The 24,681-nt window shown below is 44.3% G+C and overlaps 1 protein-coding gene across 22 annotated transcripts in view; it reads right to left on the reverse strand.

Annotated features, from left to right (window-relative positions):
• ncor2 (nuclear receptor corepressor 2) overlaps nt 1-9,510 on the reverse strand; it is a 77,292-nt gene extending 67,782 nt beyond the window's left edge. For all 22 annotated transcript variants that reach the window (XM_083672997.1, XM_083672994.1, XM_083672993.1 and 19 more), the window contains exon 1: nt 9,383-9,510. The gene's annotated coding sequence lies outside the window, so the exon portion shown is untranslated. The remainder of the gene's footprint in view (nt 1-9,382) is intronic.
• Nucleotides 9,511-24,681: the final 15,171 nt, after the last annotated feature.

The raw sequence follows: 24,681 nt of genomic DNA on the forward strand, positions 1-24,681 counted from the left end.
CCTAGGGGTATTTTAAGGTCAGAGTGCAAGAACAAGGTCAATGTTTATGGTAAGCACTGGGCCAGAGATAGACACCATGGAAACAGCTTTCACCCATTTGTTGATCAACAACTACGGTACCTACCGGCAATGCGGGGAGAAAACAAGCCATGTTTCAATCTACGGCTCACTTATAAGTGAAGATTTCCTACCATTGTACAGAATAGGCTAAAATGTTCAGCACTAGTCTTTGTTTTGAGTTGGGCTATTCCTCCAGGCCAACTACTTGACAACAGGAGCCAAGAGTAAGCAAACCAGGGACACAGTAGAGAGGGAGGAAACAGCCGTCTGAGCACAATATCCAGTAAAAGGAATTCCAGTTGGAGTGGAAACTCCTTTACATTTACAATGGGCTAGCCGCAGGAACAGTGCTCAAAGATCTGCCAAAACACTACACCAGCGTATCCGCCCCCATTGCACAGCCAAACTTGGGATCAAGACTTGGCCAGTGGTTAGAGGGTGGCATGTGTCTCCACACCAGGATCTTTTTTGCAATTGTCAGGTTTGCTTCCAACATTGAGCTAGAACATGTACTATTTTGATTCATATGAAGGCTACAGGCCTATCTTTGGGCAGACTAAGAACAATAACCAAGGGCTTTCCTCGATATTAGCTGGCTCTCAGCCAGGCTAGTTTCACTCAGCCAGCCAAAACAACCTTCATATTAGGAGAGGAATCCCAAAATCCTTAAATCCAATCATCATTTGCAGACATTCATCTTAGAAATGTCAAATAATGAGGTACTACCAACCAGCTAGAGGGGCCCAGAGAATAAATCAATGACATAAATAGAGAGGAAATGAAATATTAATGTCAGGTATTATTGAGTGAGTGAAAACCGGCTATATAAAGACATGGGCTAATTCGGGAGATAATGACTGTATGTTAGCTGCTGGCAGGTGGAAGCCTACTACTCCAACAGCAGCTCGACTACCACCAACATACCAAGTAAGGCGCACCTCTGCTCACCTCTCAGACAGGATATGAATCTGCAGTCACACCACACAACCATCCACAGCAGAGGCTGCCAGAGAAGTGTCAACACCCACACACACTAATAATACGACCAGAATGTGTCTGAAAGAGCAAGCGGAGCGGTACCAGCACCTCTCTAAACCACAGGTGGTCACACCTCTCATTCTGCATTTGACAGAAGAATCACTCCCCCCCCCCCCGCATCCGTGATCACACATGGTCTTCAGTGGTCGCACCAGTGATTTTCACAACCCAGAAAAAAAAAAAAAATCTCTGTGCGAGTAGTAGGCTAGCCTAGGTTAACTACCGACCAGACAAACCCCTGTGTGTCGGATTGAGTTGATTGTCCCCATGTAGGCTACGGATGCTACACAGATGTAAATAAACATGTGGGATAGGCTCCAAAAGACAATACTTCACTCTCATTATCTGGCAGAGTATCCCCTAACGAACAATGAAAATGATACAACCGGGACTAATAATGTTCCACATCTAAAAAGGAGAGAAAGACAAAGAAGTGGAGAGAAGGAGAGGCCCAGGGATTGGCTAGCCTGTGCCTCCAGATGTGCTCGTCCAGCTGTATCGAGGCCTGTTCCCGCGCCATCTCAGCCACACTGTGTGGATTACATAAGGCCCTCCCCCTCCCCCTCCCCCTCCCCCTCCCTCACAGGCCCAGAGCTAGGGCCTTCACACTCTGTCTCAAACAGCCAACTATGAATCCCAGTAACCATGGTGGCACAGGCATTTCACCAGTACACAGTGGACCGGAGGAGCTGAAAGCTATCCTTTATCGCTCCACACAACGGACACACTGACACGGAACCATTCAGACAATTACACTCCTCTCCTATTCCATTTTCAAGTTCCCCACAGATACCTCTCAATATAATGCCGTGTCAACTCTCCAGAGACGAAAACCAACAGCAACACTACTCTGACACACAAGGCCAGACCGCAAACAAAGCTCTCTTCAATCTTTAACAGCCCCCGTTCCATGCACCTAACATTCAGCTCTCCATCCTGAGGGGAATGAAATAAAACAGGCAAGTGCTCTTGTCTACTGGACTGACCTGGTTCCTCTTCTCCTGTAATAAATTATTCAGCAGCTTTGACATATCCTTCTGTGTGGCAACGTGCAACCCATGAGGGCCTGTTTGCTCCTCATGACAGCTGCCTGTGCTGTGTGTATGTGCGAAAGAGAGAGTAATTACAGGGATACTGCACATGTATAGGATCAGTCAGGTGTGATCTGATTTTGAATTATTGCTTATGACATCAGCGCTTTTTCATGAGTACGGTACTTGAAATTCCTTCCATTTGAAAAAAAAAAACATGTCCAGGCCACAAAACAGGACATAAGCCCACCTGCGATGACTTTGACGTTGAGAGAAGGCAGAGCTAAAGAGCTCCAGACTTCCTCCATGCTTCAGTGCAGGCTTGACATGTGTACCTGATCAATGACAAGACAGGAGCGGGCAGAGAGTGGAGAGAGCCACTTGTCCCACACCACCATAACACCATAGGACCTGTTTGGCACACATGTACTGCCCTCCATAGCTCTCTCTGTTGGGGCCTACCCTGGGAGTCAACTACCCCTACAAAGACACCTCTATAGGCCCCTCCCCATATCACACATATCGGCCTACACAAGCTGAACATAGACATTTATTTTATGCACATTGAGATTATTCTTGTAAAATTAAAAGCGTTTATAAATGTAAGAATGTATTATTATTGATTATTAAAAAAAAAAAAAAGAACATATCCTCATACATATTCACTTACTCAGAGAAGTAAGCATTCATAGGCACGTCACACGGAGACACAAACTCAAGCTAATCACACATGGTTAAATATAACCCCACCCCCAGCTGTAGCCTACACACAAACAAGAGTAATGAATGTCCTAAAATGCTGCCATCTGTGTTGCGTAATAGAGTCAAGTGAATCACTTAGCCACAGAGCCATCTCTAATCTCTGCTAATCCTCTATGTGTGTCTCTCTCTCTCTGTAAATTTGAACATGGGTGACTTATTTAGTCGGGTGAATGTTAGTTATTCAATACCGGCATAATACGAATTATTCAGAAAATATGTCCCGAATAAATTGTATATAACCCCATTGGTTAGGCTACAAAACAATGTATCTCAAAACGAACGTACGACCTGGAGTTTATGTACACATTTTGACAATTTGGGGATTAAGCTTTGAGGTCAATAAATATGAAGAATTAGTCTATTACTCTGTCATTATCGTATTGACAAATCCAATGGATCCTTTGGGCCCTGATGCGTCGGCCTAGGCGCCAAACGTGTTTGATACCATTCCTCATTCCATTCCATGCATTACAATGAGCCCGTCCTCCAATTTCTACCTCCACTGGCCTCCACTCCCTCTCTCTCTCTCTCTGACTTCCGTCTGATGGAGTGGCGTGCCAGAGACCAACCTGATACTACGCCCCTGTGCCCCATTTCACAGTCGCACGTTTACCCACCGGTGTCTGTCTCAACCGCTGGAGCAGCAGACGGTGACTAGCTACCATGGTACTACAACAGGAAACGGTGTGGAGCATGATAAGGGGAACACTACACCCCAGTGCTACATGAGGAAATGGTTTCCACAGGCCTTTGTTTTCACTGACTTGAGACATTTACAACCGGGAAGGGGTTAACCAACGCTTTGAATGTCTGCTGTGCCTTCAGTACAAACACACCCGCAGAGCTACATCATGGAGAGCACACTGACTTGATTACAGTGTTATCAGTACCCCTCAGTCCGCACCGTCTCTCTGCTCCGCTCTGTTGAGGGGGGAGGTTTATTGTTTTTGTTAACAAATCCACATGAATTCAATTTCATTTAAGTAAACTCTTCTGATTTGACTATGAATCGACAGTTGCGTGGAACATACCGTACTCATTTTGCTAGCTAGATCTACTCCAACTAAAAGATCCCTCAGCTTATCGCGTCGTCTCCTGCACGATAATAACCATCCAGCCGGCAAATTATCTCAGTAGTAGTGGATAGTAAAAGAAAATCATGGTTCCTAAAGTAAGCTGGCCATCTTAAGACGGCTGTATATTTAGCAAAACCACGTCTTTGAAATGGAAAGTGCTTAAAAATAGGTTTTTTTGATTGGCATTTCTAATGGGAAGGCAGCATGTGATACTGTTTTGCCAATTCTAAGTCAGTCATTTCTCTACTGCAATGAATGAAGTGACAGTTCCAATTTCCTATTGCAACTAAAAGAAACTACTTTCTAATTGATGTCTGGGCTAAGTACAGCATTGATCTAGGGTGCGTTAACGCAATGGAATAGGGAGCAACTTGTGACATCTGCCCAATATCTGTATCTTTACAAGCATCTTACCATTTAAATGCATGTCCATTGAGGCCCAGCTGAGGACCTCTCCCACCAAACAAAGGGAGCCCTCTACCCAGTCTGCTCTAATGAAAACTATTCTCCATAAATCCTGGACTGGCCCTGGTGAGCTCCAGAGTGACAGGCCCAGGATCAGTCTCGCTGCCAGACCCCATTAACCCCTGGGCCAGGAGCCCCCCCATATACCCTCTCCTTCTTTGTGTAACAAGTTCCACAACTGTGTCCTAAATGTGCTGGAGACAGCTGTGTGTGTGTGTGTGTGTGTGTGTGTGTGTGTGTGTGTGTGTGTGTGTGTGTGTGTGTGTGTGTGTGTGTGTGTGTGTGTGTGTGTGTGTGTCTGTCTGTCTGTCTGTCTTCATGGGGTAAAGACATTTAAGGGATCATGATAGTCTTTTATCCTTGGGAATAGCTAATTGTGACTGCAGGATACAGTCCAAGTGTGGTTCATAGTTGCTGTTGAGAAAGTCTTCAGTAATGTCAGTCTTTGCTAGGCTACGTCTGAATGCAGACATCTTTTGTTGTCACAGTGACAGATAGATTTTTTTTCAAAAACAACAGAGCAGAAAATGAGATTCCACAATCAATAACCTCAAGAGCTTTCTAACAAACCACAAATTGTGTAGCTTCCATGAACTAGGCTTACACCACGGCTATGATGTTATGGTAGACGCAAATGTAAACATACAGGAGAAATGTACAATGAAACAAAAGTGTTAATCTATCACCATTTTATCTAGATGGCAGGGCTGCGATACCATAGAAGAAAAAAATAGATACAACATCCTGCATTGTCTGGGGGGAAATTGACAAGAGTGTGCAGTTGACGCCTTCAGAGTGTGGCTTTGTCTTAGCAGTAAGGGCAGGCTCTTCTTTCACATGTCCTAACACGACCAGACCTTTCCATACAGCAATCTCCGTAAACGGCAAAAGGTTTCTGCTTATCGTCAGCCCTAAGACCAAAGAGGCTGTGCGTCCAACTTAATGCCACTCTCATTGTGAGATTCATTAGAGGCATCTCTCAGAGCCAGCTGCAGTGGATCATGCCACTCCACCGGACCGTTCTAGTCAACCATAACATTTGCCTTGCACGGAATCTACCAGGTGCAGTCTACTAGGAATCCAGTGAGGAAGAAATGCCAGACAGCTGTTGTTACTCATTCAGTGAGCAAGGAGGGTGGAAAGAGGGAATGGGCCTGGGAGGCAGTTTCACGGTGACTGCTTCATACTTCCCTCTGTGGGTTCTGCATGTCAACTCAAGTGTTTACAAATGTGTGCCAGGACATACCAACCATCATGCCATCTCTGTGAAATCATGTAGTCCTGGATGTTGCAAATGTGGTGAATTCAGCTCGGCTTCTAGGGAACGTAGGCGTTTGGAAATCTCAAATTAGCCAAGTGGCTAAAAGAAAATAACTGGATGAGTGAGAGTTTCTGAAGGGAACTGAGGACTGACCTCTGATCATCTGTCGGATAGCTAATTGGTCATTTTATGCCCACTCACATTTCAACAAGGTCAAGTTAAAACTGAATACAGGCATATTGAAGCATTTCATAGAAGGAAAACAAGTAGGCCTAAACTATGAATAGAATAGTAGAGGAATAATGGGAGTCGAGGAAGTGACATCAGCATAATGAAGAGCCATATTCAAGACACTGTCCATCCATCTGTGTTCCTCTTTCACAGGAATGGTGGAACCTCCCAGCCCATGCCAAGCACAGTCCCATCACAGTGGCTCCAGCAGAGGATAACGGTTTGGAAAATGACCTGTATGTTGTCTGCCCTGCTGTGACATGTCAGAACTTACTGTACACAGTACACCAACCTCCCCCACCCTTTCTCCACCTATTTTCCTCTGAACAATGGCGCTGCTATTTGAGGAATATTTCAAAAGCATTTCCCCTCACATGAGACACATTCCAGTGGTGCTGCTGGTTTAGCTTGTGTGTGTGACTGGCCAAAATTTACATAACTCAACATGCAAACTGTGGTTTTGTGAACTGACATTTGAAAGTGATGATTTTTCACAAGCTTGCTTCTGAAGGTCAGAATTGTTTCTACAGGCAATAATTCCTGTGATTTATGACAGGACCATGCAGCCTGTTCCCACAAGGTTCCCACAGTGATCTGAAGATGTCCTCCTTTTCCAAAGTGGACAACTGACTGTAACTAGCAGTGAAACGGTCTGCCTCTGTCTCCCTCTGTCACCACGCTGAGCATGAGATAATCTCTGTCCCCATTACCCCGCTAGACAAGGGGGAGACATCTCTTCACACGCACTATTAACCATTTCCAATCCGAACCAGTGGGCAGAGCCCAGATGACAGAGTGCCATAACAGTCCTGGATTTAAAGGAGGCTAAACGACCATGGATTAGCAGCGGACGTGGCAGTCTCAATCCCTCTTTAGATCAGATGATCCTGTTTAATAGAGGAGAGGGACCGCACTTCAGGGTGGGATTTCAGGCAACAGATTCACATACACAATATCATCACTGCCAAAAATCTGAGGACTTTTCTAAGCCATTCTTACTTAGATATTGATTGTAGGAAGCAGCTAAGAAATAAAGATCTGATAAATGCCATCATGTCACTGACTCATCATAATCAACTTCCAGAGACACATCTACTTTAGAAAAGCCAAGCAGGTTAACCTTGCTTAGTAACCACCAAAGCATTTCATATTATTCAAATATCCTGCTCTGAATGACATTTGCAGCTCATTTCCCCCAGGCATTTTATTGTAATTAAACACTTGGCCTGGCTTATGGCATTTAATACCACAACAGAACTCCAGCACTTGACCTTATTAGCTATAGTCTGAGCTCAGAGGACCAATACATTCCCAATTGTATGCCCTCTCAAATTATGCTGACACAGTGTAGTTTCACTCTTGTTTATCTTAATCAATCTGGGGAAGGAAGTATCAAAACATGATACTTTCGAATCAGGCTAATGAGGGACTAGTCGAGTGCCATAATCTGGATTTAGCAACAATGCCACAGTTCCAAAGTAGCCAAACAGTGAGCTGCAATGTGCCAATAAGTTATAATTACATTTAAACTATCTACAAATGAAAAATATGACACTCAAATATTAATAACATAAATATATAATATTACAGTTATAAAATTACAGTCTCAAAAGGACTTAAAAATAATTTAAGAAAAACCTTAATGTAAAAATACCTTAAGGTAGAGTATTACCAGAATAAGAGGCTGATGAAAATAAAAAGGCCTGCAATGATTATTCGTATTCATGAAATTGGTCGAATATGAATTTTCATAATGGACTCTTCACATTTGGACTTGCCTGATCATAATCAGTCACAGGCAGTCAAATATACATTTTTCAAAGACCACAGAGGATAATGTCAGCATTTTAGGATATCAATATCATGTTCCAAAAGCCAAAATTGAGCGTGTGACAGTCATTTAAAGTATTACGGTGATATTGAGAAGAACAGATATATTGCTTTAGGCATATTCACAATGAAGAAAACTGAATCTCAATGTAGTATTTATCATTATCATGGTGTTTTGTGTGTATACCAGCCAACTGAGCCACTTCAGTACGATTCTTGTAACTAGTTTTGCATTTTTTGTTCAAAAATAAAGATTAATAACCCAACGTTGTAGGAGGTCAAATCTAACCTATAGGCTTGGATAGATTTGACTATGATCTGATGTCAGTCATACATTGGACACAAAAAATGTAGAAATACTCTCAAGTTGAGATCAGAAAGCTGGAGCACTGACTGACAAAGGCCAAGTCTCTTGTTTTTCTGGACATGTTTGCTACTGGGGTGGTAAAGATTTGGAGGTTGACTGAGGTGAGTCATCTTTTAATCTTCCTAGCTCACTCAAGACATAGGCCTCGTCTAAACTATGCCTTTGTTCATTTCTTTATTGTCTATGAGCAACACAGCTTCCAGTTGGCTTCTGTCCCACCATACACAAAGAGTGACATGTTCATTCATACATCGCTCCTGCGAAAACCACAACAAGTAACAGGTAAACTGATAACAGGGTGTCATGAACAACAATGACAAACGCGAATGTTGAATGTGATTTTACATGTGTACAACAAATCATCAGTGGCACGATTAAGACGACGGTCCTGGCCTGTAACGCATTTTGAATTTTCAGAATGACCAATGACGGGAAATTAAAACGTTATCTCGCATCTGAGTCAGTTCATAGGCCTACTAGAAAGTACAAAGCAATTGCAAGTAGAGCATTTAACAGCTAGATTACTTATAGAACTAGATGGCGACCTATACGATGTTTGTAGAATTCTAATAAAACCAATACAAAGCTGTTTTGGTCCTGTTTTCAACGATCACGCCGAGCACTCCGGTCTTAGTTTAGATAAGTGATAGGTAGTACCCACGACAAACACAGCAACCAGTGTGTGAATCACGGGCACTGTGTTGACAAGCTTATCAAATCCAGGAGGATTTGGCAAAAGCGTTTGCCACTGATGGTACAGTGCCAGTGTGGCCAAGTTAGCAAGACGACCGACTCAGAAAATACAAAGACAAGCGTTGCAGTTGTCACAGGCTGCTGTATTGACTGCTATGTTGTCTTGCTAAACTTACTGTAGCTAACTTAGCTTGCTAATGTTTCTAGCTATGGTGTTGCAATCAACTGGGTCTGGTCATCAAGCTACATAAACCAGACTGACATTAGTCGTCTACACACTGGTTTGCTAGACCCCCCAGTAAATCCAATTAGATCTGAGTTGTTATACTATCGTTATTGATATGATTGAGCCATCTATAGATTGCTAGCTCAGCTAGCTAAAAACCCCGAACCAGCACAGTTTAGCTCGTTCTGCTCTAAAGCTGCCTAGCTTACTAGCAAGTCAGACACACACAGACATATACACACACAGACAGATCCCAAAAGCTAACAAATAGCTAGCTTGCTTAGCTAACCTTAGCGGTGGGGTACTTAGCTAGCTAAATGCGACTGTATTATCTTAACGTACCGTATTATTCCAGTCGTTTTATATTGTTGTTCATATAATTAGTCCCTGTCTTCGAAAGAGTTTCTTTTTTCAGAAGTAATCCACATGAAAGAAGAGTTTTCGTTCTCGTTTGCTCCACTCCTCTCTACTTGCGGCAAATGTCGTGTCTACTCTCCCTGAGAATGGTGCTGAAACGCCTCTCCCGATTCAGCTCTTTCGATAGGTCGCATGTTCTCGCGCTCTCTTGCTCTTTCCTCTCACTCAAGCAAGCCCACTCATTTTCAATCAACCAGCCAAGAAAACCTCCCCCCCTATAATGAGTCTATGCTCTGCCCTAATTTGTGTCTCTGAATACCCACTACCTAAGAAGAACATGAACAATAAAATACAACAAAACTAGATAAAGACTAATTCCTATGTGTTGTTGAATAGTGAAGCAGTAGACAATACACCATACACTACAGGGATCACATGATAATGAATAGTGTGAAACCGTTCACTTACCTTTTTACAATACTCTCCAAAGTCAACTAAATACACTAAATGCATGTGGCAAATAAGCACATTCAGACTGAGAACATGAGAAGTGAGAACACTGTATAAGGAGTGAATTCCTTGAATGAGCTTAGAAATGTTCAACTGAATTCAACCTCCTCTCTCTCTCTCTCTTTCTCTCTCTTTCTCTCTCTTTCTCTCTTCCTCTCCCTCTCCCTCTCATTTTCTTTCTTTCCATAATGGGTAATTCCTCCTGCTGTGGCACTCCAGGGTGTCTACATCTGTGCTGTTTGATGCCCAGTGAGGAGCAAGCTGTGAATACAGTGTCTAACATTGAGGAATAGTTTTTGGGAGATCATGCTGTGGACATAGCAGATGACGTTGATTAAGGCAACTGCCCTGTTAATGGTCTGAAACGTTTTGCCTCATGTACCCCCACCTGAACCCCCACCACTATATAATTCAACAACATTCCATGGTCTCAATCTAAACATCACATGATAACAAAAAGGCTGTCCTTCAATAGAACTTTGTCCATCTGTCACTGATCAGTTCACAATTGAGGGAGTTGGTAGAAACACCTCTCAGCAAGCTATTCAGTAAGTTTGGCTTCTGCAAAAACACTTTCACTAAACATTCAATATACTGTAATCCATTTTCATATTTTAGTTTTGAATTATGTCATACAGTTTCAACAGGGTAACATTATTCTCACTATACTTGTTATTGTCACATTGGGAGCAAGATTTATCTTGACCTAAATTTTAGCTACAGCCTGCTCCATGATGTCAGATGGGATTGTTTTTCTTTCCTGTGTTTTTCTTTCTGCTCTGTGGTTTGGGAGACCACCTCTAACCACCACCATAACCACCATCTCTCCATCCACCCGTCACAGAGCAGGAAAGAGGACTGTTTATTTCAGCTGGGCTTTCTGGACTCTGGCGTGTGTCTGAGTAATCTATCCTCATCTTTGCAATGCCTAATTAGTTAGCTCAGTGATAAAGTAGAAGTGTTTTCAGATGCCAGTTTTGATGTTCACAGCTGTGCTTCATCTGGAGGGAGAATCCCCACAGTGTTAACTTGATCTTGAGACAAAGCCTAAATTGCCAGTTAAACCACTGTCATATTTAACTTCATCAAAGTGTCACAAAACATTATAACCACAGCAACAGTAAAACTGAGCCAGCCTTGTGAGTATTTTCAAGGCCATTTGCAACCTGTTTTGGGGGGAGCCAATTAGTTGTTCTTCTTTTATATTTTCAAATGAATCAGAAAAAATGTAATCCAGAAGCCATTATATCTGAAGGCTAACATGAAAGTAACCATACTCAATATGACTGTACTGACTAAAAAGAGTGGAAATGTGGATTTCAAAGCCTGTCAGTTGATGCACTGAAGACAGTCATTCAGCAAGTAAAATAAATGATGAACAACAGAAAATCCCTAGGAAAAGACAGGGTGGATGAGATGTCAGTCGAACGCCTTGAGCGTAGAGGTAAACCCTGATCAAAACTTAGTGGGGTCTCAAGAGACAAGCTGGCAGCTGGAGTTTACTAGGTTAATTGAGCCCCCCCCAGTGGAAGATAAGCTTTGATATCAAACCGTCTCCTGCCAACATTTCACACTCTAAAATTGATGGCTAGTGCATGATGCAATATCCATTTAATCTTGCTATGGTGCTGTTTTTTAATATTTTCAATCAGGAGTCAAGACCTTGATTGAAGTTCTGTTTTCCTATTTAACATGAACATCTTGCTTTAAAACTAGTAGTTAAAAGCTGTATTCAATATATTGTTGCCAAGGCAGAACCAAAGTACTAAATTAATATTTAAATTCAAAGGATTATCACATGTATACCTCTCACATTATGAAGTCTTCTATTCAAAAGAGTAATATGGTTCAGCAGCTGAAATATGATTTTTAAATGGAGGTGATGGATACTTTGTGGCATCTGTTTCTATATATAGGATGAGTATAATTACATGCCAGGTTCTTGCTTGGACTGTGATGTACATTTCAGGCCCAGACATAATTCATTCTGCCAGATCTGGCATTTATTATAGTCATGACAGAGCTAGGGTCAAGCATTCTGGGAAAATTATCTTTCCCTTCAGATATTAGAGGCTGGGACAGACAGGGGATGAGAGGAAGTGAGAGAGAAAATGAAGAGAATAACTTGAAGATAAAAAAAATACGATGTTGTGCTCAAAGCTGGTATCAAAATGAATTTACAGTCATTGGGTTGCACCCACCACTGCCTCACTTACTGAAAATGCCACAACAAAGGACAACTGTGAGAAAGAGAAAAGGCACCATCCCACTGAAGAACTCAATGACTGCCTGCATTGTTGAAATTCCAGTCCAACTTCCCGTGTCTGTCTCCACCTGGACTGCTGCCAATACACTCACTTCTCCCTTTTTTCCCTTTTCCTCATTTTTTATCAACATCATGTGTTACTTTTACTATACAGACATATGACCTGATTTATTCTAGTATACCAAAGCACAACATTAGCAAATGGAACAAAAAAGAAAAGAAAATCATCTTATATAGAGAAATGTGACAAACTAAGCAATGAGCTAGTATGAAAGACTTTCTTTGGCATTTTACATGAGTATACGTCTATGAAATCTGATGATACCCGTGTGGCTGTTGTAGGCGTGACAGACATATTTACACTCCAACAGAACCCCTGTAATGAAATTGGCACAGCCTCATAGTCATTGGAGGTCTGCTCGGTGGACCATCTGTTATGTTGCATGGATCCTTGCAGAGCAAACCAAAAAGGACCTTGTCTGGAGAGATTCCAGTAGAACAGTTGTGACATGAATGTTCTCCATGAATTGTAAAAAAACAAAAAAAACAAAAAAGACCTCATCCATCTTTTAGATGGAAAAAGCATGTAAGCAAAATATATTTCAACATCTTTGATGTCTCCAATTTTAACCATCTGTAAAATGAGCATTGAGTTCAAGAGAGGACTTACAGTACAGAACAGTAAATGCAGCACGTTATTGTTTTCAATTATAGTCAAGGTCTTGACAGTAAAACATGAGAGGAAATGTAAAAAAAAGAAAAAGAGAAGACAGCCAATGCAAACAATAAAGTAACCTGACAGGCAAACAGATGATCTTCATCCAACAGACAAACCAGGACATGCATAAGAGGCTTTAAAATATTTGACATGAAATCAGGCCATGGAACATCATTGCTTATCGTCTACATTCATCCATACACATTCTCTATATTTCCAAATAACAATTTCATTGTGAGCCTTATCGTTATCGCTGATGTTTGCAGTCGTGATGATGGTAGTGAAATAAATCAATGGGAACTACTACTGTGGCTGTAGTGCTGTAGTGGTAATATACCATCAACAACCTGGATGAATGAAGTCTGTCAGCTATTAAAGCATGTGGTCAATTATAGACCCCACACACTGATCTCTGCATGGATGTGTGCCATGTCAAATTGACATTTGCCCCTGTCGTGAAGATAAGAGTTTGATTGGCCTTTTAGTGATTTTCAGCTAGCATAGAAGGACACTGAAAGACTCCCAAGGACAAATCTGGCTCTGGCTCTGGCTGAAGCTCCTCACTAAGTGGCCAAGCTTTAAGCCCAGAGGTGAATTGCTGCTGCTCAGCCAACTCAAACAGGACTCTGCTGGAAGTGCTGAGATGGTTCTGTGTACACAGTCAATCAGCAGTACACCATACTGGAAGGACTCGCACTGCTGCTCCTAATGCTAGGAGTCTAATCTGCTAGTGTTCCATTCTAATCTCTCCAGCCCTTTGTCACCTTCTTGAGGGTGTGTTGTGTGTGTTCATATGCTGCTTTTAACTTGGCTTCCAATGAAAGAGGTGTTTGGCACTGGTTTCTAGGAAGATATGTGTGGGAGGGAGGGAGGGAGGACAGTTGTTTTCCAGGAAAGATGAGGCTAGGAAAGCGAGAGAAAAAGGAACAGAGAAATAAATGTACAGGATGGAGAGGAAGAATAGCAAAGTTTTCAGAGGGAGAGAGCTAGGGTCCAGAAGAGAGCAGTACCCCCATAAATAAAGATAATGAAATGGCATTTCAGTCTGGAGAGAGGTAGAATGGGTGGTTGGGTCTCACCCACGGTCTGATTTATCCTCAGTGTCCCTGTGAGCACAGCAGGGAGATCCATTACCTCACCTCATCAATAACAGCAGTGGGACTGGAGAAAAGACGTGCTTTCTACACCGTCGCCCACCCCAGGGACCCACTCTATAAGGCACACAGCGGGGGAGGGGGACAGGGCAGCGTAATGTGGTCACACTGAGCACAAATACTCTCAGCTTGGGGGTGGGGGTGTTATAAACACACGCACATGTGTACATACACACACACACGCATACACACACACACACACACACACACACACACACACACACACACACACACACACACACATACAGACACACACACACACTCACAGCAGTGGAAGCACACTACAACCTCACCACACCACACATACAGTAGATGCATACATATACACACCGCCTTGACAGTATCTGCCACTACTGTCAATTTCTAATGCATGGTTACAAGATAACAGCAAAACACAAGAAGGAGGTCTACAGGGCCCTGAAGGATCACAGTGTGATATGTGAGATATAACACCTCACTGTCACTGGCTAGTGACATTATTATATAGTGCTGTTCACTGATGCCCTATCTTCCAGTTCATAGTGAATGCAGCGTAAACACCAGTCCAGGGCAGATTTACACACCACTTACATAATGCATCATAAACAATGTGTCAGCATGAGTAGCAGTGTGAATGCTCCATGTGAATGATGTGAGGCTGGCGGAGGTCGGAAACGGAGGACGGGCTCATTGTAATGCATGGAATGGTACAGTATCAAACACGTGGGGATAAACACATTCCACTCTATGTGTTACAACAAACCCATCCTCCGATTTCTACCTCCACCAGCCTCCACTGATGTGACCATGTGGGGAATACCAAGTCATACAAGAAATGGATGGTTTAAGATAACGGAGGAATGGAATAAAACAGACATGTGATATACTTCCTGAGTTCTGGGAAGGGTGTGTCATTTGACTACAATGAAAATAAATTGCTGTTCTTATCATGATGCAACACATTTTGTGCAGTTTATCAACGTTGGGTGACTTTTTATCACAGGTAATGAAAATGAAGATAGGAGGGTCACAAAGCAAGGTTACACAAGGTTGAGGATTACAACTTTGAAGCATATACAAATGGGTTCACTTCTCAGCAGGAGAACACAAACATTCTCTCTCTGATGTTCTAGTGTTCTATTTACATCTCTCTCTCTCTCTCTCTCTCTCTCTCTCTCTCTCTCTCACCCTCTCTCTCATCATCTCTCTCTACCTCTCTCTCTCTCTCCTCCCCATGCCTTTCATACACACACAGTGCCTTATGATCTAACCACTAAGCACATCAAAGCCTTGACTTGTGCCCTGTGTGTGTGTGTGTGTGTGTGTGTGTGTGTGTGTGTGTGTGTGTGTGTGTGTGTGTGTGTGTGTGTGTGTGTGTGTGTGTGTGTGCGTGCTGGTTGAGGCTGGTTGATTATGTGTTTTGTGTGGAGAGATCACAAGGTACTGACAGTCTCTGTCAAGGGTGAGTAACACTCCCTAAGGGGAGATTCTTTCAACAGGAGTGAGGAGAGAAAGCGAGGCAATCACACAGGTAATGAAAAGCCACAAATTGAGAGGTAGAGTGCTGCCATTTTCTCAGTCTCCACATCTCTATATCTACTGTAAAACTGTCGGCTGATCAAATACTAACTGTAATTACACTATTCATGATGTTACTGCTCACCTTTTCTTCTGCAAGGCTATAGACATGGCATCGCTCTCTAAAATTGATGCTTGCTTGCAGATGGTGTATCTGATTGAGCTTATATCCTCATTGACTAGAAGTATTAGAGTTTGTTTTGAAGATATATATGCCATTTAGCTGTCGCTTTTTTTTTTTAGATGGTTATTAGACTAATCAGAAAGTGTAAACACTAAACAGTTGACTTCCATTATTATTATTTTTAAAGAGAAAAGAGAAGCCATCTTTGCACTTGAAAAATAATGGAATTACTGTAAAGAATGTCACCTCTAGCAGTTATAGGCCATACTAATTTAGCAGTGCCCCTCACTATCTTGCCTGTACCGGAATGTGAAAACACTTTACCAACAGGTCTGAACTACATTTAGTTTCTAATTATTGCTCAGCACCTCAGAGAAGCACCCTATGATATCTTAATGTCAAAGGGATCAGTGGACATAGCAGTGGGAGACAGACCAAAGCACTAATTAGTTATAAGTACAGTATGTACTATACTCTCACACAGCCCTGCAGCCAAATTAGGGGTCTCTCCTCAGTTTCCCCTCTCCTCTCCTCTCCTCTTCTCTCTGATAGACTCGAGCTCTTCCGTGAGTCACAGCAGCCCCACACTCCAAACTCCACAGGACAATGGAGGGCTGGGCTATTTTTAAGTGTCTCTGTTGCTAGACAGATCTAATGGCCACACTCCCAGCCATAGGCCTGACTACCATTTCCTTGTTTTGGTCTCTGTGGATTTGTTGCTCATGCACTTCTTCTATATGACTTGGAGTTCCTGAGTGTGCTGAATGTGGGGCAGACAGGTCTCCAGGCTACGTTCTGAGACACAATGTCTGCACAACACAACAAAAGACGGCTGGTCCAGGTGATCCTTAAATGTAAGCTGGCTCTCTGGAAAAAAAAAAAGAGAATAAAAGTGCCTATTTTTCACATTCTAACCCATGGTCTTCAATTATGAATAGTCACCCCAAACTAACGTCTATGACAGAGCAATACAATGACACATGGTAAGTCTCACTCTCCCTTTTCAAACCTGACATCCAAGCTGGCCACACACACCCACACACACACACACACACACACACACACACACACACACACACACACACACACACACGCACACACACACACACACAAATAATACATATTGCCATGGGGATGTCCGGGAGGAAGAGGGAGATATCCTATTCAGCAGCTTCTGTCTGTCTCTGCTGACACCAAGGTCATAACTTGCACAGCCCTGCTTGGGCGGCAGGAAAAATACTCTCCCAAATAAGTGCAAGCAAGCGCCTGCATCCTGGAGAAACGTTGATGCAGGGACACAGGGTCCTCTGAGAGTAGAGCCAGCCCTGTAAGCATCTACAGTACTGCCTGAATGTTCACAATGTTCCCACTTACACCTGGCTTATCTCTCTCTCCAAAACCTTTCTGTTCTGGGACAAAATTCCAAAAGGCCCAGCTTAAAGTAAAATGTGAGGATAGCAATACACTTTATTGTATCAAGAAAAAGGATATGTGATAACAATATAATGTTATTACTTACAGTATTATAGTATTATTAAGATATATGACTGAGACACAGGAGATTCACAGTCATGAAACTGAACACCGATGGATGCAATGAAAAAACACTGGACACTGATGGATGCACCATCTGAGCTATCAAAAGTTGTTGAAATTACGGTGACATAATCAGAACCACCTCCCTTTTGACTGTGTCAAAAACCCTGCAAAATAGTGATTCCCCTGAGTATTACACTCCACAAAATGAAGTTGCAGAGAGAAAACTCCTACATCCTATCCATGTGGGAGAACAACAAGCCAATGGAAAAAGCTGAGTGGTCATCGTAAGAGTGTAACAAAATAGGAATTTAGTCATCTACTGCCAGAGGTAGTGAGTCACATCCGACCAGAGAGATCCTCCTTGGATGTGGGAGAGGGGGAGGTGTGTGTGGGCAGGAGAAATATGATATAGATGTAGCGTTCCAGCCTCAGAGCGTTTCTCCTGAATACCAAGAAATGAATCTGCCCTCCATGGAAAATCCTCAAGGCCTTTGAGGCTGAGGAAGCAATGAGTGAAAGAGATAGTTTCTTTGTGTGTGTGAGTGTGTGTGTGTGTGTGTGTGTGTGTGTGTGTGTGTGTGTGTGTGTGTGTGCGTGAGTGCGTGCGTGCATGCGTGCGTGTGTGTGTGTGTGTGTGTGTGTGTGTGTGTGTGTGTGTGTGTGTTTTTATCAATGATTTTATCTATGGTTTATATTCATACTTGGACGTGTGTGTAACTTGATAAGGCTGGCTGCATTACTACCTTAGAGCAATATTCACACAGACAGCTCTGCACTCGATGACATCTACGCTCCTTCATGATTAAACATTGTATTACTCTTTCACTCATATGAGCTTCATGTGTCTGTCTCTCCACTTGTCTGTCCTATTCCCTTTGTTTTATCATGTTAATAATTGGTGCCTAGTCTGGTGGTAATAATGTCTCCATTCTCCTACATTTCCTCACAGAGGTCAGAGGTGCGGGGTGATTAACACACAGGATGTGACCTTTAGTCCACTAGCAGTTCCTTGCAGCATTAATCTCAGCCAGCCTGCATTCAGCTCTGATAATGGCATGTTAATTAATGACGCTCTTTTGAGAGGAGTCAGCCACCGCCAGGCACGATACTGGTTAACCCCTCACATACCATTCCACTCAGTCACTACAAACAACCCAAACACACATTAAAACACTCCTCTGAAGAACGCTCTCCTTTGCACCTGCAGTCATGTCATAATACATTTCATTCTTTATCTGCAACATGAACTAACATGCAGGAGGCAGGCTGGATCAGTATTCAGCAATGTGTTTACATGAGTTATATTCAAATGTCATGCAATGCTGAGGTGTTGTAATCGAGGTAACAATAATGCACCTTACACCCTACATCAGAGCAGAGGAACAGCGTGATTTATAAGCACTAAGTGCATACCGTACCAACATACCTGTGTGTGCGTGTTTTAGCAAGCAGAATTTCAGTCATATTATTCTCTCTCTCTCTCTCTCTCTCTCTCTCTCTCTCTCCCCTGTCTCTCTCTCTCTCTCTCTCTCTCCCCTGTCTCTCTCTTTGATACAGTAAACCCATTCACATAAACATGCATACACATGATATACCCAAAAGACTCCTGCGTTCACACTTTCTACATATCAGATCAAATGTCAATGCTCTCTTGTTCACAATTCAATGTTGGCATAAAACGGGAGACAAGCTCAGACAAAGTCTGGTAACGGTTGAGTATGTATCATGAGAACATGAGTCATCATGGTGTGGTGGAGCCAGCTCCACAGTAAGGGGCAGAGGTGTCACTCACTGAGATCACTGACAGTATTTATGGATCTATATGCTCTGGGGGCTTGGAAACAGAGCCCATCCCCCTCCCTCCCTCCCTCCCTCCCTCCCTCCCTCCCTCCCTCCTCCTCCTCTTTCTTTCCCCTGTCCGTCGGTGGTGTCTGGCAGTGGCCTGTGTAACCATGATCACAGCCCTGCCTGTCTAGATGTGCCATTATTGAATAAATAAATCACCCCTCCCCCCTCCCCTCCCTTGTCCGACCTACACCAACAGTTAGGGGCAGCACAGAGAAGAGGCCCCTGGCCCAGATACTAGACCCCGTCGCCCCATGACAGGGTACTAGCATGTGTGTGTGTGTGTGTGTGTGTGTGTGTGTGTGTGTGTGTGTGAGTGTGTGTGTGAGTGATTTATGTGCCTTGTCGAGTCTCAGTAGGAGCTCAGAAACCAAACCTCTCCCCTCCCCCACACTCTGACAAAGCTCCTTGCTGTGTGTGTAGTGTTGGAGGTTTGGGGGAGGTTCCCCAGAGAGGGAAATAGAAATAAGGCGGTGACTTCAGTCACAGAACTATGTTGCAGCTCAACAGCTGACAGCAAGACTATGCACACAACCAGTCAGCATTCCCATTTTCCAGAATTTCCAGAATTTGAGTACATGATTTACATTCAGGAGCGCAGCCACTAAACACGTTTCTTTAAAGGTTATTTTGTTCAAAAATCTCTTCCTTCAGCGGGCACGCGCACGCACGCACGCACACACGCACGCACACACACACACACACACACACACACACACACACACACACACACACACACACACACACACACACACACACACACACATACACACACACACAGATTCCTCTGGCATTAATCTTGCACATTTATCCCAGCAAGTCTACGTGCAGGCTGGAATCCACCAAGGCATCTCATGTTGCATATCAACACTTCCATTTGTGCAGTGTGGGGCTTAAGTAGGTTAGAGGCAGGCATGCACACTCCCCTTCCGTCTCACAGCCCTCCAGGCAGTAAACGATTCTGTCAGAGAGGCTGGTGCTCGTTATCGACATGCTCACAGGCTGGAAGTAGTCTCAACAGCACCTACACAGCAACACACCACAAAACCAACCCAGCCACACCGGCTGGCTATGTAATAATGTGTGACAGAGATTAATATATCTATTGAAGGCTGCATTTTTAAACACTAAAATACATATACAGTCACAAGACGATACAAGAATATTCAGCTATAACTGTACATGCACACAAGGCAATACAAATATAGCTATAGAGTAATACAATATGACACCATTGCATCGACAGGCAAAACTATGTTTACATCATATTGTGTTCTTCAGAATGTGAAATAGTTCCTGTGTTTATTAGTTCTGCTGTGAGGGGGTGAAGCTTGCACCACAATGCCTCACAGTTTTCAGGGAATATGACTCACAAGCGATCGGTGTATGTCTAGAGCTCTCTGAACGGAACCAGCTTTAGTGGAATAATAACAACACTCCCACTTAAGCCCCTCTATCTTGACTTTAGTAGCCCTGGATATTGTCTGAAGCCTTCAAGGACCCTCCTGTTTCACTTATGATTGTTTACTCCAGTCCTGACTCAGTCCTTTAACTGAACCAAGACTTCACAATCAGAGCGGAGGAGGAGTTTATGTAGCCTATGGGGTTGTTATCAAAGTTAGCTTAGTTACCTTATATCCTTTTGTCCCAATCCAGACTGCATACAGTACACCAGTCTGTGTGTGTTGCTGTCAGAAGGGATTTGTGGATGTGGTTCGACCAGAATAACAACAATCAGATCAATGACCACAATGTCTCCTGTCTCCCTATGTATGGCACACTGTCATTCATGGGGATTTGCGTGTCTGTGGAGCGCATGTGTCTATGTTTGGGTGTGTCTGTGTATGTGGCCTATGTAGCCTATGTCTGGGAGCCCGGCCCCCAAGTTAATACCCTATAACATGTTGTACCAGAGGAGAGTTGCTTGGCAGCTGGGTCTGAGCCTTGTACTAGGATGGATACTGTACAGAGTGTGTGTTCTAGGGTTCCCTGAGTTCTTTGTGTAGAGCCCCTGGCATGTGACGGTGAACCTCCATTATCTCCCAGCGACCTCCCAATCCAAAACACCTGTTTCCCATCATGGCTGGGACATTCCGGGCATCGCCCAGCATTCCACAAAAAAGATCTATCATCCACAGAGTGCGCCGAAATAGATCCAGTTGCCGTAGAAATAAACACCGCGGAGGAAGCCTGGCTGCCTGGCTCCTCTTGCCTACACACGGAATACGGTTGAGACATGAGAAGGATGCAGTCATCAAGTACACCAGTTTGCTGAATCTGCATCTACTGAATATGAGCTGCTGCTGACGTCCATGCAGTGAGTGTGCAGCAACCATGTATTGACCCTAACACTGACCATGCACCCTAGCCCAGAGCACTGTGGATTTTGCGACACAGTTCTCTGTATCCCTCACAAGGAACTTTTCACCTTCAATCTATTCGTAAATGTACTAACAATCCACAAAGATACAGCATGACAGAACCAAAGGTATATACAGTATAATATGTGACTAATATGTGACTACAAACTGACATGTTTAGCTTTAATTAAGTCTCTGGCTGTCTGGTCTACAGCCAGACTGATGGTGAAACACCAGGCCTCTCTCTTCAGTGCCCTCCAGAGAGCAGGGAGAGAGCAGGAGGCTTTACCCAGCACAGAGAGCAGATGAGGAGGAGGAGGGGGGGGGGGGGGGGGGGGGGGGTTAAGGGGGGAGCTGAGGGCCAATGAGCCATCAGGGGGGGCGGATCAGGACAAGATCAATGGGAGTGACCGGGAGTGCAGGAGGCAGCAGGAGATTTGAGCCGGACCAATAAATAACATCCTACTGAGACAGGCACCCCCGGCCCTGCAGACAGGGCCCCTGATTACAGCCCACCGAGGGGAGGTGGAGGAGCTGTCTGCACAATACACCTCCCAACCTGCATGGGCCCTCACCCACCTCTCACCTCCATTTGGGCTACATTTATCTTTCAGCATGTGGGTGAGTTTGTTTAGGGGGTGGGTGACAGGGGGGTCCGTGGTGGGTGAGTACTGGGGGGGAGAGGGGAGAGGGGAGGGCTGCTGGTTCATGGTCTTTTTCTCTCCCTCTCTCTCCTAACCAACAGGGCACCCATCCCCCACCAAGCACCATTCTACAGTCTGCGGCCCCCAGGCTACAATGCTCAGTGCTGCTGTGCCAGTGAGTGAGTGTGGTGGGTTAAACATTAGCCACTGCTGCTGTCCTTCCTCAGAGCCAACATAAAGAGCTGTCTTCTCAAAGGTCTGGCTGCCATGCAAGGACAGTCTTATGTATTCTGCTAGCTTGACAATTGGTGCCTTTAAGGCAATTGTGCTACATTTCAGTCATTGACTAGGGTGCAGCAGGGGCAGTGAGTTTACACACACACCTATACACAAACACACACACACACACACACACACACACACACACACACACACACACACACACACACACACATGCACACATTCACACTCACCCACTCATTCAATTCCATGCATTACAATGAGCCTGTCTTCTGATTTCTGCCTCCCCTGACACACATGCGCACACACGCACGCGCGCGTGCGCACACACACACACACACACACACACACACACACACACACACACACACACACACACACACACACACACACACACACAGGCCCCTCCCTGGGTAAGCCTGCCTCCCTACGGCACAAATACATTTCTCACTGGCTGCATTGAATCACCCCACTACTTAGAAACATGGTGATCAATACATTCCCTTCAAGACGTCCTTAGATATAAACTATGAGTTTGAGGGTAGATTATGATTTATGTTCCCACTTCAGTCAATGGCTATCTTCAATTATGGTTGTTGATTGCATTTGGCATGCCTCAACGCGAGATGTACTGTCGCTGGGAAGTGCAATTCAGGTCAAGTGACTTGGCTCACTTCACTTGCCTCAGTAAATAAACGATATGAAGTCTAAAAATAGCGAAACCAAAGACGACACCACCAACAAGATAACAGGCGGGTTTACTGAGTAACTCCAAATTAGAGCTGTGGGGGGGGGGAAAGCAGATCTGGGCCACACCTCGCTGAAGGTTATTGCTACGATTAAGAAAGTACTGTAGGCAGAAATATCTCCTCTGTAGCAGGAATACCTCCCATGGTCCTTTGCTGTGACAACTGCCATGCCAGAAGACACACAGATGCCTGATGAGGCTATGAGGTATGCAGAGGGGGTGAGAGAGAGAGAGGGGGGGGGGGGAGAGGGAGAGAGAGAGGGAGAGAGAGAGAGAGAGAGAGAGAGAGAGAGAGAGAGAGAGAGAGAGAGAGAGAGAGAGAGAGAGCGAGAGAGAGAGAGAGAGCACAGATAGTGCAGATCTCGGTGGTACGTTTTGAAAGTGCCGCATGACACTTCCTATCGGTGTATTGGGGGGAAGTGGAGCATGCCTGCTCCGGTGCTCCCTCACCCCATCTCGCATACGGAGCAATTACCAATGGCACGTCTTTCCCCAGCGATTTCTTGGAATAGGCAGCAGGCCTCTGAGTCATCACTTAGAGTAATAGGCCTGTCCTGGCCGCAGGATCCACTGCACCCACAGGAGAGACTACAGACAACAAAGCTGACTAGAGGGAGAGATCTTAGACACAAAACATAGTGAATATACCCATCATATGGGTTCTGTTCTCTTCATCGAACAGTCCTTTGTTATGTTCGAACCCACAATACATGGAAGAGGGAAGAATGATATTCGGCGTGTCTGGTTTAGGATTATGAACCAACGTACAACAGAGACACACATTTGATCAAATGCCAGGGTATGAGGTATTAGTATTGGTGTACACGATGCACTGTTCCTCCAAACCCATATGATATGCACAGAGGGTCGCAATGGGTTTCCATGGCAACCTTTCGGTATGGATGGCTGAAGGTCTTTGAACGTCGAGCGAGGGGCTCTCTTTTTTTTTTTTCAACAGCGATGATGTGCATCATTGGAGGTGCATCATTAGCTGTGAGTCCCTGGGGCTCTGTGATCAAAGACTGACCAGTGCAGCATGACTGTGGATGGATAGACATTTTGTTCTTGCTGTATTGTCAAGAGTAGCAGGGACAGCTGAACCTAGACAAACCCATTCTGGGGCTCCTTCCTTCATACCTGGCTGCTTTTCTTCCCAATGTAGCCTATGTGCTCAGTCAGTCGCTCAGACAAAACAAAGCCCTATCTGACTGTAGCAGTGTCAACAGAAATAATGATTGTATCTCCCAGACTTGTGCGCCTGTCATTTGACAGCCCCCCCCCCACCTCTCCCCCCCCCCCCCCCCCCCATCCCCTCTTACACGGCTCAGGGCCTCTCTTTCACGGCTCTGTGACAATGAAGGAAAGCACACAACAGTGAAAGAGCACCCGTATGCCACTCTTTCACATTTGACACCTTTCAGAGCATTTAAAGACCATCCTGAGGTAAACACTTCATAGGACTCCGGTGCCGGAGCAGAAAGATGAAACTGCCTCTGACAGCGCCACTAGCTCTACCCAGCCAGCACTGCTTTATCTCTCTCTTACTACTACTGCATGCGGAAGACACTGTGAAGGGAAT

This window comes from Argentina silus (assembly GCF_951799395.1).
Source record: "Argentina silus genome assembly, chromosome: 7".
NCBI classification, from domain to species: Eukaryota; Metazoa; Chordata; class Actinopteri; order Argentiniformes; family Argentinidae; genus Argentina; species Argentina silus.